This window comes from Mugil cephalus, chromosome 1 (genome assembly GCF_022458985.1).
Source record: "Mugil cephalus isolate CIBA_MC_2020 chromosome 1, CIBA_Mcephalus_1.1, whole genome shotgun sequence".
Taxonomy (NCBI): Eukaryota; Metazoa; Chordata; class Actinopteri; order Mugiliformes; family Mugilidae; genus Mugil; species Mugil cephalus.
In genome coordinates, this window is record NC_061770.1 from 27087452 (window position 1) to 27105839 (window position 18388).

The 18388-nt window shown below is 48.0% G+C and overlaps 1 long non-coding RNA gene across 1 annotated transcript; it reads left to right on the forward strand.

Annotated features, from left to right (window-relative positions):
• Positions 1 to 1437: 1437 nt before the first annotated feature.
• On the forward strand, positions 1438 to 3192 carry LOC125010403. Its single transcript, XR_007113063.1, has 3 exons — positions 1438 to 1499; positions 2663 to 2716; positions 3100 to 3192. It is a non-coding gene; the product is annotated as an uncharacterized LOC125010403 (long non-coding RNA).
• Positions 3193 to 18388: the final 15196 nt, after the last annotated feature.

The window sequence follows — 18388 nt, forward strand, 5'->3', positions numbered from 1 at the left end:
AAGTTCACTCTGGACTGGGCTGAAGACAAAGCCAACCAGGACATCCTCTTCATATTTCCATTGACTTTCAGAGAGCTGAATGTGGTGAAAGAGAGAAAGTTCAGCTTGGTGGAACTTGTTCATCACTTCTTCACTGAAACCAAAGAAGCAGGAATCTGCAGCTTTGAAGACTTCCAGGTCGTGTTCATCTTTGACGGTCTGGATGAGTGTCGACTTCCTCTGGACTTCCACAACACTGAGATCCTGACTGATGTTACAGAGTCCACCTCAGTGGATGTGCTGCTGACAAACCTCATCAGGGGGAAACTGCTTCCCTCTGCTCGCCTCTGGATAACCACACGACCTGCAGCAGCCAATCAGATCCCTCCTGAGTGTGTTGACATGGTGACAGAGGTCAGAGGCTTCACTGACCCCCAGAAGGAGGAGTACTTCAGGAAGAGGTTCAGAGATGAGGAGCAGGCCAGCAGCATCATCTCCCACATCAAGACATCACGAAGCCTCCACATCATGTGTCACATCCCAGTCTTCTGCTGGATCACTGCTACAGTTCTGGAGGATGTGTTGGAAACCAGAGAGAGAGGAGAGCTGCCCAAGACCCTGACTGAGATGTACATCCACTTCCTGGTGGTTCAGGCCAAAGTCAAGAAGGTCAAGTATGATGGAGCTGAGACAGATCCACACTGGGATGAAAAGAGCAGGAAGATGATTGAGTCTCTGGGAAAACTGGCTTTTGATCAGCTGCAGAAAGGAAACCTGATCTTCTATGAATCAGACCTGACAGAGTGTGGCATCGATATCAGAGCAGCCTCAGTGTACTCAGGAGTGTTCACACAGATCTTTAAAGAGGAGAGAGGCCTGTACCAGGACAAGGTGTTCTGCTTCGTCCATCTAAGTTTTCAGGAGTTTCTGGCTGCAGTCTACATGATCCACTGTTACACCAACAGGAAGACAGAGGAGCTGCAGGACTTCCTGGGAGGAAACTACAATAACTCAACTCTGGATGAGTTTCTGAACAGAGTCATGATTAAATCCCTGGAGAGTAAAAATGGTCACCTGGACCTGTTAGTTCGCTTCCTTCATGGCCTCTCTCTGGAGTCCAACCAGAGACTCTTAGGAGGTCTGCTGTATCGGAGAGGGTCCACCTGGAGACTCTTAGGAGGTCTGCTGGGTCAGAGAAAGAACAGTTCAGAAATCATCCAGAGAACCATCAACAACCTGAAGAAGATGAACACTGGTAAAATGTCTCCTGACAGAAGCATCAACATCTTCCACTGTCTGATGGAGATGAACGACCTCTCAGTTCATCACGAGATCCAAAGGTTCCTGAAGTCAGAGAACAGATCAGAGGAGAAACTCTCTGAGATCCACTGCTCAGCTCTGGCCTACATGCTGCAGATGTCAGAGGAGGTTCTGGATGAGTTGGACCTAATGAAGTACAACACATCAGAGGAGGGACGACGGAGACTGATCCCAGCTGTGAGGAACTGCAGAAAGTTTCTGTGAGTCCTGATGTGATCATCAACAGACTCAATCAGTGGAGATTAGTAGTTTAGTTCTTCAGACGTTCTCATTCTTCTTCAGTGTTCCACTTGTTCTCAGTTGTATTTAGTCCCAGATGTTCTCCAGCTGTTTAAAGCTGTTCTTCTAGTTATTGACTCTTTCTTTCTGTTTCTCTGTCTTATTATTCTCTCCATCAGTTTGTTAGTTTAGCTGAAGCAGCCTCTGAGGCCTCACGTTACAATGATCAGAGGATATTGAAGGCTGTTTCTAGAGTACAGAATAATCCTAAAGTCAGTGAAGTGGCTCCACATCAGCATCTATCTAAAGCTTGTTAAGATCAACATGAGCCACCGTAAACTACTGATCATCCCATACAGACACTGACCCATCAATGCAGCTTTTTATTCACTGAGTTCAACGTTTCATTTTAAGGAGAGAAGTCGAGTCACGTGGCCTTGATTTTACGTCTTTCTTTATATTTGTTTCCTGTCTTGTTGCTGTAGAGAAGAGTTGAAGCAGGAAATGCTCAGAGGTCTGAATATAAGAGCAGAACGGTAGAAGTCTGACTTTCTAAAGAAATCTGAAACACACAAAGGTCAGAGTTTAGTTTAAAGATAAAATCCTGAGAACATCCTTCAGGTCTGAGGTTGTCGTGTCTTCACTTTTATTTGTGTTGGACTAAAGACTAAATGTTCCACAAGAAGCTGACAACAACAGAGATCATCTTTACTACTGGACAAAACGGACAGGACAGGATGTGTCCAACTGTCCATACTCCAGGGGGCTGAAGACTAAAACACCCCCCTTCAGTGTGTCCTTATTTGATCCATCCACGTGTTCATAAAGAGCTCATCCAGTCCACCTTGTTCACACTAGGTACCTGACTACAGTGTGGGTCTACCACTGACTGTATATAATACTAATAACAATAACAATGCATTGGTTTTATGTTGTGCTTTTCCATTTTAGATGCTCAAAGCTGGTACGAGACATTGCAGCTGTAAAAGAAGCTGCTCCTTAGCTCAGTATTTAGTCTGAAATACATGGTGGAGGTCCAGCTTCTTTCTACACTTCACTCTGCTCTTTCATTTCTACCATGTTCTGTCTTTGGGACGACTTCCTTCTACTGATAATAATCATCCACTCCCCTGTTGATCCACAGGGCAGCAGGGAGTAGAGCAGTAACCAGACTGGAACAGGTGAAGCGTCTGAGCAGGTGAGTCCAAAGGATTTCATGGATGAGTCGTGTGTGATTCAGTCTTGTCATTCATTCAGTCATTTTAGTCACATGTATAATCTGTGTGACGTCTAAATATTTGGGAACAAACAGTTATTGTGTTGTGAGTGAAAGTCGTGTCATGAACCTCTATGTTGATCAGTGATTAATTGTTGCTGCTGGAACCTGTGATTATTGTTGTGATGTGTTTAAAACAGATCAGTCTTTGCTGTTTGTGGTTTTCTGTAGAATCCAGACTTTCCTCACATCCTGTGATCTCCTGGGGGCGGAGCCTCCTCTGTCCTTAAAACCTAGTGACGCCCCTGCTCCATAGAAACGTCTCCTTCCATCATAACACATTTTATTTATTTGTCTCATGACAGATTTGGTTCCTGTGAACTCTCAGAGAGTCACTGTGAAGTCGTGGCCTCAGCTCTGAAGTCCAACCCCTCCCATCTGAAACATCTGGACCTGAGTCACAACAAACTGGAGGATTCAGGAGTGAAGCATCTGTCTGCTGGACTGGAGAGTCCAAACTGTAAACTGGAGACTCTGAGGTCAGTTTTCATTTCTTTTCTTCTCAGGCTTCTGAAGAATGGAGATCCAGTTTAGATGAGTTCTCTTGTCAGGACTGTCAGATAGAAAAGGAGCTGAAAGAGTTGAAATGAAGGAGCATCATGTTCCTGAACATCAGCAGGTATCTCCTCAGTCATCGGTGGTGGGTCTGATCACAAACCACATCAAGTCCAGTCTTCACATGTGTTGACATTAACAGAGTTCTTGGTGTCACTAATCATTCTTTCTGTCCATACTGTCTGTGGACAAATCCCCTTATAGTCTGACTCCAATCAGACCAGATGGAGGACAACATCCACAGTGTTGTTGTGTTGATCTTCAGCTCATCCTGTTCTTCAGCACATCCAGTCAGTATCAGTTTGTGTTTTCAGACTGCTGAAGCTTCATATTAGTGTCAGCTCAACAGTGGAGTTGTGTTAGGAAGAGACCACTTCACAGTCAGTGTGGACAGCAGGAATCTCAACAACTCTGGAATCAGTCCATATGACATGTGACTGTTGTTGGAAGACACACTTGAACATGTCAACTTGTCCTTTAACATTTGAATGACACAAACCTCCTGAGACACCAAATCCAGGAAGAAGAAGGTCCTGGAATCAAAGAACTAATCAACAGTTTGTAGTCCAACATGTGTGAGGAGATATTGATCCTGTAATGAGGTCAGCAGCATCTTATTGATCTGTGTTGACATCAATAGTTGTCTGAATGTTGTGCTGACGTTTGGATGATGTCTGTAGAAGGCTGACATGAGGAAGATCCACAATAACACAAGGACAAAGTCACTCTACTCATTTTAGAGAACAGCTCATTGATCAGGACACATTTCACATCATCATCAATCATTTCATCTTTTATTCTTTATTCAGGTTGAATAACTGCAGTTTGTCAGAGATCAGCTGTTATTCTCTGGTCTCAGCTCTGAATTCCAACCCCTCCCATCTGAAACATCTGGACCTGAGCTTCAACAACGATCTGAAGGATTCAGGAGTGAAGCAGCTGTGTGGTTTTCTGGAGAGTCCAGACTGTAGACTGGAGACTCTGGAGTGAGTTCACTGTCTGTTACTGTTGTAGATCTGATATGTTTAATCACCAACTGAATCTAATTCATGTTCATTAATAACTTTATTGATCCTCAAGGTGACGACAAATAAAACTCATTTAAATAACTGATAATGTTCAGTGATGCTGGTAATGAGTTACTTAGTTACTTAGTAACTCATTACTGTAATCTGACTACTTTTCTCCAGTAACAGTAATCTAACGTGTTACTGTTTCCACAGCAGTAATCAGATTACAGTTACTCCTCCAAGTTACTGTGTGTTCCTATTTGTCCATTTTCTATCTTTTCTTTCTTCTTGCGTGTCGGGGAGCGACGTCACGTATGAGACAAGTCACGTGTTCAGCATGAGGACGACTCAGGTGTAACACCACACAGACACACAATGTAAACAACAATGGAGGGAGGAGAGAGAGGAGCGTTTCTGAGCTGGAGACACACACACTATTTAGAGTTTGTGTGTTTGTTTAGTTCCACTTGTAATTCAGGATGTGTAAGAGTTCAAATAAGTATTGTTTAATGATCCATTGTAATAATTGTGGATGTATGTGCAGTATTGGTTGATGTTTGCATTAAATGCAGCTAATAGAGGTGATTTATTCTGACTTGAAGGGACACAACATGACTGTGATGATGATTTGGTTCTTGTGGGAGACAATAGGGGCGACTGTGGCTCAGTAGGTAGAGAGGTTACAGGTTCAATCCCCACAATGTCACACATGACCAAGTGTCCTTGAGCAACACACTGAACCTCCAGTTGCTCCCAGTGTGCGACACTGGTGTGTGAATGTGTGTGTGTGAGAGTGAGTGTGTAGATGTGTGTGTGAGTGTAAAGGCTTTGAGAACCAACAGGTAGAAAAGATCTATATAAAAACAAGACCATTCACCATTTACCATTAGCAGCAGACAATAGTCTGAACTAGAGCTAACAGGCTAATGCTAACAGGCTGATGCTAACAGACTAATGCTAACAGATCAATACTAACAGGCTAATGCTAACAGGCTAATGCTCAAAGGGTAATGCTAACCTGACAGCAGGCGTCTCAACACTAATGGAACATAACAGAATAATCTCCAGGTCCAAAGTTATTTGCTGCCTCCACAACCCAGTTAAGGTGAAACATCTATTGGACTAAACTAGTGATGCAGTGAAGTGGTGTTTGGTCCAGTCAGAGCCTCCTCTGTTACAGAGTCCAGACTTTTCACCCTGACTCCTGAACGTCACTCAATCCAGGCAGACGCACAAATATTCACTGAGGTCACATGAGGAAAGGCAGCTTTCTGATTGGATGTTTGTCTTCTTCTCCAATACAAATCATTTGAAAACTGTTTGTTAGAAATAAGTATTTGTAGCCAACACGTTCTTTGAGTCTTTCTGATACCGTATTCAGGTTGGACTCCCCCACTGCCAAGGTTTATGTCTTTGTCCACTTCCTCAGCACTGACTGAGGACAGAGACACGAGAGCCACACAGATAAACTACTGCATCACTGTCCTCAGTCAGTGCTGCAACACAACACTGAAACACACATGAAGGACAAACTGCTTGCTTTCATTTTTCATTATTTTAACTGCTCCGTCCATTTTTGTGGAAGCCCCCCCACAATCACAATCCTGGTTCACTAGTGGTGAACAGATGATGAGACTCAGTGATTCCAGGAACTTTGTCTCTAACCTCACATCTTTTATTCTTTATTCAGGTTGAATAACTGCAGTTTGTCAGAGATCAGCTGTGATTCTCTGGGACCAGCTCTGAAGTCCAACCCCTCCCATCTGAAACATCTGGACCTGAGTGAAAACGACCTGGAGGATTCAGGAGTGAAGCAGCTGTGTGGTTTTCTGGAGAGTCCAGACTGTAGACTGGAGAAACTGGGGTGAGTTCACTGTCTGTTACTGTTGTAGATCTGATATGTTTAATCACCAACTGAATCTAATTTATTTTCATTAATAACTTTATTGATCCTCAAGGTGACGACAAATAAAACTCATTTAAATAACTGATAATGTTCAGTGATGCTGGTAATGAGTTACTTAGTTACTTAGTAACTCATTACTGTAATCTGACTACTTTTCTCCAGTAACAGTAATCTAACGTGTTACTGTTTCCACAGCAGTAATCAGATTACAGTTACTCCTCCAAGTTACTGTGCGTTCCTATTTGTCCATTTTCTATCTTTTCTTTCTTCTTGCGTGTCGGGGAGCGACGTCACGTATGAGACAAGTCACGTGTTCAGCATGAGGACGACTCAGGTGTAACACCACACAGACACACAATGTAAACAACAATGGAGGGAGGAGAGAGAGGAGCGTTTCTGAGCTGGAGACACACACACTATTTAGAGTTTGTGTGTTTGTTTAGTTCCACTTGTAATTTGAGAGTGAGTGTGTAGATGTGTGTGTGAGTGTAAAGGCTTCGAGAGTTGTATGTCCAGTACCCTACCACCCAGGATCCTACTTGTGTAATATCGCACCTAGGGGATGACCAATTGGACGACCTGGTTCCTTCACCCATGGAGTAGTCCTTGCCATTCAGGTCCTGTACCATCTTTTCCACAACACATTTATCTATTTTCTCAAAATCCCCTGAAGGTACAGACCATAGATCTTCAGGTGTAGGGATGTGTTGGACATACATCTCCGCTTGCTCAGGGCCCGCCAGATGAGTAGGCCGCGTTGCAGTATCAGTGGTTGCTCTCAGGTGGGCCACCGGTTTCTTCCAAACCCATGGCAAGCTGCGGTTTAGCCAGTCATCAATCCCGACTGTTCCAGCCTCGGGCGGGTCTCCTCTCTCAGTCGTTCCTCTCTCAGTCTGATGACTCAGGACCAGATAGTGTTGACCTTTGCAGACAATAGGCCCCAGATTCCAGTAGCAAGGGTCAAGTTTAAAAGCTTTCTCCCGCAGACAATCTTCCAAGTCCCGACAACTATAGGATGACGAGACCCGTGGAGGCTTTCTTTCGTCCGGACCCAGTCTTTCAGATGTTTCCACCACCTGCGTAGAGTTGCTAACTACCCCTGTAGTATTGTTACCAGCAGTTAGACGGTGTTTTGTTGTGATGTTGACATCGCTTTGTCCGGGCTGGTCTGGGGCTGGTAGATCCTACGTGTCACAGGTTAGATTTAGCTCTCCCCAAAAGACCTCTAGCTTGGGGATCAACGCATGACATCGCTGCTGGAACTGATGAGCGGGTGAAACTACCTCTTCAACCCAATAGGTTATATTCCTTCCTTTGACACAGGCCTGGGTGTAGTAACAATGTGGATTTTCTCCATCCATTTGTATCCAATTAACTCGTACCTCGCGAGTCTCTTGTTGCTGAGGGAGGATGCCATCTAGCAGCAGTGTTTCCCCTTGGAGCTCTACTGCCTCGATCACTCCCCCTCCTTCGACTCTATGGGAGTCGAAAAACTGCATAATGGTTGAAAGATTAAAATCCTCAAAATCATAGAGACCATCTCCAGTGCAGTTGTTGGAAGAATCCACTATACAGGGGAGAGAAAAATTTCTCAGCGTGATCACTTCCCTCTTAATCTCCCAACAGGTCTGATTATACACCTGCGTAGAGGTAAAGCTAATCCTCACGTGTTCATTCTCCCACAGTCCATTTCCATGGCAATACAAAAAAGTTAAAATAGAAAAAAGACCTATAAATCCAACACTAAGCTTAAAAATAATCCACTTCGTAGGACAGGATAGAGTTCCCCCAGCCATCATGATCTTGTCCCTCACTTCTGGAGCCCCAGATAGTGAGTGTGTCCATGTCCAATGCTCCTGTCACTTAACTACAACCAGTAGCTCCCCCTCTCTTCGCCAGGTTCCAATGGAATCCCTGTCACCTTAGGTCGAGGTGATCGCAGGTTACCCTTCAGATAGCGCCATACTCGTCCCCTCATGAGCCGGGTCATCGCCGGATAGGGATGGGCGCTGCTGCAGTTGTGCACCTCGAAGTTGTCTCGAATATACGTATCCAGTCCCCGCCACATCCAGCGATAACGGGTGATGATGACGTTCTCGGTAGGCCTTAGCGGGCCAATACAGCTGGTCACAGCATTTTTCCCCAATTCTTCGTAATCCGGCATCTGGTCAGGGGGGATGTCATTCCTTACCATTGCGAGTTCTGCGCACAAGGGCTCACCGCGAGGATCTACGAGCTCCACCAGCTTCGCCCATCGGTCAGACCTGTTACACCCCGAGTCGAGAGGCCCATCTTTCCGTACCGACGGCATCCTGTACATAAAGCACCGACGGCCGGGGAAATCCTTCACCTGCACTCCCAGTCGTTCAGTCTGGTTCCTCGATAACAATCCTTTCGGGATCATTAATCCTCAGATGGAGACTCCTGTAGGTCTCTCGACTGGTAGTCCAAATAAGTGAGCTCCTGAGCCACATGTCCACATACATTCCCAACCATGGTTGGCAGTGGTTTACTCCCCACCTCAGCTTGATCAGTTCTTTTCCAATCTGGAGGTATAGCGTGTTAAGTATGCAGGGCATATGTTTAGGACATTCAGGTACTGGCTGGTTCACCCATTCCGTATATACAGAATATATATTTGAGGGAGAGAAACTGCAGCTGCGCTCCCCCATGTACTCTCTTCCCCATGTATCCCTTTTCAGGTTTAGTGAGATCGGCTGACCTGGTCAGCTCTATATTACTACAACAATAGGCTTCAGATCCACAGAAATCATAATCATACAAGTAATCTCGAACCGGTCTTTTCAAAAATATTCTTACATTTGGAAGGTCTATATAGGGAACAGGGGTACGTCTCCTTCGCTTCTTGTTCCCTCTCCCTTTTGCACGAAGCTGCACTTGAGCTTCAGCTACTGCTGGGAGTTTCGGCCTAAACTAAAGGTTTCGGCCTTCTTTTCCTTCTTTCCCCGCTTTAACTGCACTTTCAGGCTTTGGCAGCTCTCCCAGGCAGGTCACCACTGCTCCCACCGAGTACACTCCACGAAAAGGAACAACTACTGTCCGGACCGAGAGGCGCACCCTGGTTAGATGCTCCGGAAATGTGGGGGTGGTGGCACGTCCTGCCCACGTTCCCGGCAGCTGGATTACGCCATCTCTCCGCCACGCCTCTGGTGTGACGTCAAACTCCTTGCTCGCCTCCCTAGCTCGCGCCGCCTGGTGGCCCCATGCATCCATACACGTGACGCTGTAGTAGAGATTGGTACCTCTTGCTCCTTCCTCTCGAGGGATCGGCCCCAGGTCCCAGACCGTCAGGGTAGGGTCAGAGTAGACTTCCTCTATAAGCCAACCCCAGGTGGTAAGTTCCCATGGTCCAGTCCAGCCTTGACTTTCCGCCATCTCTCGTTGATCTTTAACGGTCGAGGTGTATCCCGGGCCGTCAGGATCTCTGTAAACCCGGAACACCATATTCACTTGTTCAGTGGACGGTGGTGGATCATGGACCTCTGTCCGGGCTGGGCTGTGTGGCCATCCTCTCTTAATTGCCTCTCTCCACAGCATCCCAGGCCCCGACTGTTTTGCAGTTCTCTTTTCCGCTCCCCGCTCACCGACCACACTCAACACAGTCCTTGAGAACATGCCGAACCTCCTTCTCTGGAATCCACAGCTGCTGTCTTTCCAGCTCCCTGCGCGTTGGGACAGCTCCGGCGTGGCCGAGTGCCTCGTGCACCGCCCGCGTCATCCCCTCCACACAGTCTTTTGGGACGATCCTACCTTTAGGCGTACTATCCCATTTCTCGATCCCGACAAAGACAATTTTCCTCATCTGGACGAAACGATCCACTTCTTCGTTTCCTCGCCAGTGAGCTCCTTCTTTTGTGTGTGCTTTTTGATGCACCACTTCAAGGTCCAGGTTCAGTCGTAACTCTGCAATCTTTTTCCATAAGTCCTCGTGGGCCACCTTCTTTCCTTTCGCGGTTTCATATCCATTTTCTTCCCAAATGGTTAAGTCCTCATTCAGTGCCTGGGCACAATAATAACTGTCTGTTATAATCCTTGCTCGTTTAATCTTCCTCTTTTCCAGCTCGAGCAGTCCCTCCAACACCGCTGTCACTTCCCCAGCTTGTGCGCTACCGGCTGCTTTCCCTCGCTGACGGTACTCCTCCTTCTCCTTCAGCTTGAGAATGAACCCCCAGTACGCCGCATCGTCGGGACCTTTCCTTGAGCCGTCTGTGAACAAAGTCCATTCATAATCCTCCCGTGGCAGGTTCTCGGCTACTGCAGCTTTAGGTGCTCCCGGTTGTAAGGGTCCAATCTCGAGATCTGGGTCTAACGGGACGTCTTCCCATCGACCCCACCTGGCATTAGTTGCTTTCGTACTCTCGACAGTTGCTTTCCTGAGGAACCGGTGTACCTGGATCTGGGTGATGACTCGAACCTCCTGCCCCTGGGATAAATCCTTCAAGGAGCTCCAGTACCTTGCCAGCACCGCCAGTTCTTTCTCTTCTAGCGGATATTTCTTTTCCACTGAAGATAGGGTGTAACTCCACAGGGTCACCAGTCCACCGCCCTCATTGCTCACCTTCACAGTAGCATCGTCGTCCTCACAACTTATCTCTGCAACCAGCCTTGCTGTAGGACTCCTAGGTTCGAGCCTCAGGGCCCCTTGGATGGCCTTCCTCAGGATCTCCAGGTTGCTCTGATCAGCTGCAGTCCAGACCCATTCCACTGCCTCGTCTTGCTTCTTAAGCTTGGCGTACAAAGGTTTCGCGTACTTTTGGTATCCTGGTACGTGATCCCTCACGTCATTGCACAAGCCCAACACTTTCTGCAGTTCATTCACTGATGATGGGGGTTCTATCCGTTCGATCTTCTTTTTATATTCCTCAGATAATCCCAAATCGTCAGACACCTGGAATCCCAAATAGTCCACTTTTCTCCGCCCAAACTGACACTTTTTCAAGTTGAGTTTGAGCCCTGCTGCTATGAGTCTCTCCACGATCTTTTGTAGTCTATCCAGGTGCTGTTCTTTCGTATCATCGGCGATGAACACGTCGTCTATATAGATAGTAGCGTCCAGCCCATCAAGTACATCCATAACTGCTGATTGAAAAATGTTAGGGGAGTTCTTGTATAAGAGAGAAAAATCCATTGGCTAAGTCTATACAGGACTTGTAGGGTTTTAGCTTTAAAGTCTTTAGGGTTCCCTGGGGGTTGATGAGACTTGCTCTGTTGGCGACGGTTCTTCTGTTCAAAGCTTTAAAATTGATTACCGGTCGCCAACCCCCTCCTGAGGATTCTGGTTTCTTCACCGCCTGTATGGGGCTGTTTGTGATGGGGTTTGGCTCAGGGCGAATCCCCCCCAGCACCAGCAGTTCCCTGACGATGAGATCCATCTCTTCCACTGCTCCTGGGTTCAGGGGATACTGCCGAACAGGTGGATGTACTCCCCCTTCTATGGTATGGACGTACCTGGTTCCTAGATCGCCACAGTCATTCTTGAATCTTGCCACATTCGCTTTGGAGATGATCTCCCTCAATCTCTCCTTCCCTTCTGGAGGAAAGATCACTCTCCTGTATTTTCTGCTCTGTCACCTCTGGAATGTTCACCGACTTGTACCAGACTCTGGTGGTCGAGTCCTCAACCGTTGGCAACCTCACTAACCGGGCTTGTAAAACTCTCAGCCGCTCCTCCACTTTCCTACTGTTGCACGGTTTTTGATGTAATCTTTCCAAGTCTGCTATGGTTACCATGTCATAAGCTCCCAGGACCCACACTATTCCTTTCCAGATGCCATAGGGTACCTCTGTGATTGAGGCATCCGCTAGCTGCACCTTCAACCTCCCCCTAGGACTCAGAGCCCTCCGTGTCATAGACACTTCAGCCCCCGAGTCCACCAAATAGGGGACACCGTCCACCTGGGTGTAGATGTTATCCTTGACACGGTAAGCATGTTCCAGGGTTACCCGAGCTGTCGCGTCCATTATTCCTTCTTCCCCCCGTCAGCCACCTGCTGGCGGGCTAGACGGAGAGCATCTCTCTGCTCTGGTGTCAACTTTTTATATTCCTCTGGTGCCAGATATCCAGTCTTCTTGTTACCGGGGTCTTCCCTGGGTTGTCGTTGGTCGAATGGCCTGTTGCTAGGAGCGTTAGCAGGGGGACCTCGTACAGGTGGCCGTTGATCCACTCTCCTTGGTTGGTTCTGCAGGTTTGGTGGGGGCCTTGGGGTTGCCACCTTCTGATGAGTACGTTGACTCCCTTCGACCCGCCTCTCTTCTTCGAACTTCCTCTTACGGTCCCATTTCTTCACCGTTTCCATTATCTGGTCCGGTGTGCTATTCACCGCATCCAAGGTAACAAAATCCAGCTCACCTTTCAGGCCCTTCACCAACCTCCTAAGCACCTTAACACTTCGGCTTGCAGGCACCGTTCGGCTCAGGATGTACCACACCTGGGTCAGAGTCTGCCCCTGATCCAGCTGTCCTCGTGCCTTCTCTATTTGCGCATCTTCATCGTCGCCATCCTCTAGCACCAGTCTCTTGTAATGCTCCAACGCGGTTTCATCCTGATCCATAGGCTGTCCGGTTACATGGGACAGCCAGGTCAGTCGTGCCTGGTTGTCATTTGTGCTAGATTTCACCATCGGCCAGTTCTTCCTCAGATAATCCTGCAGGTTCTGAGTGGAAGCTTTATCTTGCACTAATATTTTTATCTTTTTAAATTCCTCGAAGCTGGAACTTCCCCCTGATGTTGCCGATGTTACCATCTCAGCTGACGCTCACCGCTACATCCTGGGTGGGCCGACGCCCCTGTAGCTCAGCGCTCAGACTCGGGCCGAAGCTCCCGGATCCTCGTGGTCGCTGGATGATATCTCCTGCAAGCGGTGGCTTTCGGTCTCTTTCGCATACTTGAGGGCTGTTTTCTTCAGTCGTCTCAGCATAACATCATGTGTGATGGCCATGAACGCGGTTTTGAAGTTAGCGGTCAGATTCTCACAGCTCCTTAGCGTGGGGAAGGTGGGGGCCATCAGAAAATTGGCCCACTCCTTCACCTGAGCTTTTACTGGCAGCACCACTTCTTCCTCCAGCCGCTCTCCCCATTCCTCTGGGACACCATGGTCCTAATGGCCAGCTTCAGGCATATATGTTTTCTGCCCGTCCCGCGTTTCTATATATCCAAAGGAAATATCACGCGCCAGCCTTTCCGAGGTGCTGTAGATGGTGTATACTGGGGTCTTTTTCCTCGTTCCTTTTCTCTGGCCAACTCGCAGTTCCCTGGCCCCCGTGATGTCTTCTTGCCTTACAGACGCCAGGGTGTCAGCCTCTTCCTCCTTGTCGGGCTCCTCGTTGCCGCTGCTGCTGCTGATTTCCTGATGGCTGCGGGAACGATTAGGCGGTGGTGAAGATTCTCGTGTCGCGCTATGCCTTGTAGCGTTCATGTTCCCTGGGGTTGGTGTGCTGAATGCTCCCGCGTCTAGTTGCTCCTGGTGGGTTACAGCTGCTATGCCGGGCGTCCTCTCGGTCTGCATACCCTGGTAATCCCTCATCGGCTCCAGCCTGATCCGACTAGGGGCTCCTCCAGACCCAGGGGTCCCAGCCCCTAACTCTCGTCTGGGTGGACTTCTGGTCGGCAATAGATGACGTGGAGGAGCCGCCGATTCCCCCTCGGCATCCCTGCCCGGGGTGGAGGTGCTCCTAAGTCGCGAAGTTCTCAGCGGTTCTCCCGGCGACTCTCCTCTCACACGTGCCCAGGACTTCTCGTCCTCCTGCCGATTCAAGGTCCTAGTCAGCCTCTCCCATCTTTCTTTCTGCTGCTTCAGGGAGGTGACGAGGACCATCTCCCCTATGCCAGACCACGCCGACGCTTCTGTCGCATGTATGCGGCCAGCTTTCACCATGGCCTTCTCGGCCACCAACCATGGCAAGTTTCCCGATCTTATTCCATCAACACACATTGTTACTCGGGTATATCCAGCGTTACTGGCAGCCCGCAGCCCCATCTCCAGGGCTTCAACCAGCTACTTCTCGTATTCCTCTGGGGGGATCACTTCCTCATATGCCCTCACTGGAATGTGGACTATGGCAAAATAGCGTGATTCACCCCCGCTGACAGTCAGGACTGGGCCGCTATCTTCTTCACCCTTCAGTTCTTTAATCCTTCCTTTCAATTCTCTACGAAACCTTCACCGGCATTCCTGCGCAGCTCCTTCTTGAACTTACGTTTCCAAGGGTTATACCGGGGGTCTGTTAGCACAATTAGTCCGTGTCCCCCAAAGTCCCATGGTTCCCCATGGTGTTGGTACATTATCGTCTGAGTTTGGCCCTTCCATCTCTGAGCCCCGGCAGGTACAGGATCCAAGAGAGGGAGCCAGTCTCCTTTGTTCTCTTCGTCCGTTAGCTCCCTCGAGGGCTTCTCCCGGGAAGGCCAACTCTGTCTCCGGCTCTGCAGATAAGTTCGCATCACATGTGGGGTCACAGAGACGTGCTCGAGCTTCGCAGGCAGAGCCGCTAGTCCAAACGTGGTTCCCTTCTGGTCCCATTCCAGGGAGGGATCCGGCTCCGGCTCAGAGTCCTGACTAGAGTCGGCATCGCTTTCTCGATGACTCCCCTCCACACTCTCTGGAGGATTCCCTAGGAAGCGATCCGCCACCGCGCCAAGCCTCTGCAGTAGGACCCGATAAGGTTCATGCTCCTTGTATTGCTTAGCAGCTAAAGTCTTTTCACCTGTCGTCACCGCCCCAACCCTGGACACTTTCCCCAGCATTTTGATGATCGGGTCAAATCTCTCCTGGGGGCTTATCCATGCTACTACGGGTTGGGGATCCTCTTCCCTATTTTTCCCCGGCCATAGTACTCCAATAGCACCAGGGGACGGCACCACATACACCACTGTCCGTGCAAGCACGTTGGGGGTACGGAATGTTCCTCCTTCTTTGCAGACTCGGTCCACCTCCTTCCCCATGTCCTCATCCGGGGTGTCGGGGGAGAAGGGGACACCGAGGCACCTCGTCGACACGTGTTGCCTGACCGTGGGGTCCCAGGTATCCCATCCCCTTCCCCAGGGAATGACATGGATCACCGTCACGGTCTGCGCCTTGTCACCATAATCCTTTCTTCGGACTGTGGTCTCCGGGGCCTCTCCTGACGCCTCTTCCCCCTTATCCTCACTCGGCGGGGACACTGGAGGCGACTCCGGGATGAGCTGCTCCACTGGAATTTCCGTTCCCCCCTCGGCCATCTCCGAACTTGGCTGGCGTTCTTCTTAACTTTGTCTTTATCTTTATCTTTGTCTTTGTCGTCTCGAGCCGCCTTTCTCCAAAGCCTCTCGTAGCGCGTCGAGTCAGGGATGGAGTTGGGCGGTGATGCTTCCCTGCAGAGTCGTCTGGATCCCCGTCGGTTGGGGTCTCTCCAGCGATGTCTGCTGCTACTTTTCCTGTCTGCGTCTCGCCGCTCAGGACAGGTTGAGAGCGTTGGTTCTCTCGCTACCTCGGCTCCAAACAGCTCACGTAGTCTCTGATGCTCCGCGCTGCTCTTCTATTTTACCTCGGGTCGTCTCACACGAACGGTAACCTCTCCGGGCTACCAGTGTTCTTTTTCTTTAGCCGTGGCTAAAGTCGCTCGCTCTGCCACGCCCCACGTTGGGCGCCATGTGTTAGATCCTGGAACAGGTATAACAGCTTCACCGTTTACTATAGGGTTATGGCTTATAGGGTTATCACGTCTGCGGAGTATTACTCCAACCGAATTCAATGATAGCACTACTCAAGCTGTAGGCGGGGTAACACGCCTGGCCTCTAACCACCCTTAGTTCTGACGTCTGCCCCGCTTCCTCACGTCCCCCGGAACCGCCAGTCAGGGAGGCTTCCCGCAGCTGTGTCCGAAGTTGAGTCCCGTCAGTTGTGGTGACTTACCCCTAATGGATCTGTGCACTTGATACGTGCCAGGTTATAATTCAAAGGCTAGGCTGGAAGCCCTAGGGACATAAGAATAGTTTTAAGTGGAATCGACTAGTGTGACCAATAAGAACTAGGTGTCGGAGATACCATTACGATTGCCTATAGTTTTAACGTCTGGAGTGCCAGCAAAAAGGGAAAAATAATTGTCAGCAAAGACTTCTGACTTTTAGAGCCAAATTTTATTTGCAGGTTCAGCAATAGCGGTTTGCAACAGCTAAATTAATCAATCAAGAATCAGACATTGGTTAACATAAGATATGAATATTTGAAATCAATTAAAACCTCAATCATGTAATACCTAATCAGAAATAGCCCTCTTAAAATTCTGTTCTAAAAATCACTTAATCAAAAAGAATTACTTATGATCCAAGCAGGTGAAGTAGGGGTAATTTGAAAATGTCCAAAACTGTCCAAAAATCCTTTTTAAAGTAGAACAGGCGTCGAGTGAGCAGCATGGCCGATGCCACCACACCCAAACCTAGTTCCTCTTACTGCCGCGGAAGGAGTTGGTAAAATAGGGAAGTCCTGATGAACGATGATTCTGTCCTTTGGTAAAACCCTTAAATCCTTCAGCCAACACGTTCTTTGAGTCTTTCTGATACCGCATTCAGGTTGGACTCCCCCACTGTCAAGGTTTATGTCTTTGTCCACTTCCTCAGCACTGACTGAGGACAGAGACACGAGAGCCACACAGATAAACTACTGCATCACTGTCCTCAGTCAGTGCTGCAACACAACACTGAAACACACATGAAGGACAAACTGCTTGCTTTCATTTTTCATTATTTTAACTGCTCCGTCCATTTTTGTGGAAGCCCCCCCACAATCACAATCCTGGTTCACTAGTGGTGAACAGATGATGAGACTCAGTGATTCCAGGAACTTTGTCTCTAACCTCACATCTTTTATTCTTTATTCAGGTTGATTTTCTGCAGGTTGTCAAAGATCAGCTGTGATTCTCTGGGACCAGCTCTGAAGTCCAACCCCTCCCATCTGAAACATCTGGACCTGGGTGAGAACAACCTGAAGGATTCAGGAGTGAAGCAGCTGTGTGGTTTTCTGGAGAGTCCAGACTGTAGACTGGAGACTCTGCAGTGAGTTCACTGTCTGTTACTGTTGTAGATCTGATATGTTTAATCACCAACTGAATCTAATTTATTTTCATTAATAACTTTATTGATTCTCAAGGTGACGACAAATAAAACTCATTTAAATAACTGATAATGTTCAGTGATGCTGGTAATGAGTTACTTAGTTACTTAGTAACTCATTACTGTAATCTGACTACTTTTCTCCAGTAACAGTGATCTAATGTGTTACTGTTTCCACAGCAGTAATCAGATTACAGTTACTCCTCCAAGTTACTGTGCGTTCCTATTTGTCCATTTTCTATCTTTTCTTTCTTCTTGCGTGTCGGGGAGCGACGTCACGTATGAGACAAGTCACGTGTTCAGCATGAGGACGACTCAAGTGTAACACCACACAGACACACAATGTAAACAGGCCAATGCTAACAGATTAATGCTAACAGGCTAATGCTAACAGATCAATTCTAACAGGCTAATACTAACAGACTACTACTGACAGGTGGATGCTAGAAGACTAATGCTAACAGATTAATGCTAACAGGCTGATGTTAACAGGCTAATGCTAACAGGCTGATGCTAACAGACTAATGCTAACAGATCAATACTAACAGGCTAATCCTAACAGATCAATACTAACAGGCTAATGCTAACAGATCAATACTAACAGATCAATGCTAACAGGCTAATGCTAACAGGCTAATGCTAACCTGACTGCAGGCGTCTCAACACTAATGGAACGTAACAGAATAATCTCCAGGTCCAAAGTTATTTGCTGCCTCCACAACCCAGTTAAGGTGAAACATCTATTGGACTAAACTAGTGATGCAGTGAAGTGGTGTTTGGTCCAGTCAGAGCCTCCTCTGTTACAGAGTCCAGACTTTTCACCCTGACTCCTGAACGTCACTCAATCCAGGCAGACGCACAAATATTCACTGAGGTCACATGAGGAAAGGCAGCTTTCTGATTGGATGTTTGTCTTCTTCTCCAACACAAATCATTTGAAAAGTGTTTGTTAGAAATAAGTATTTGTAGCCAACACGTTCTTTGAGTCTTTCTGATACCGTATTCAGGTTGGACTCCCC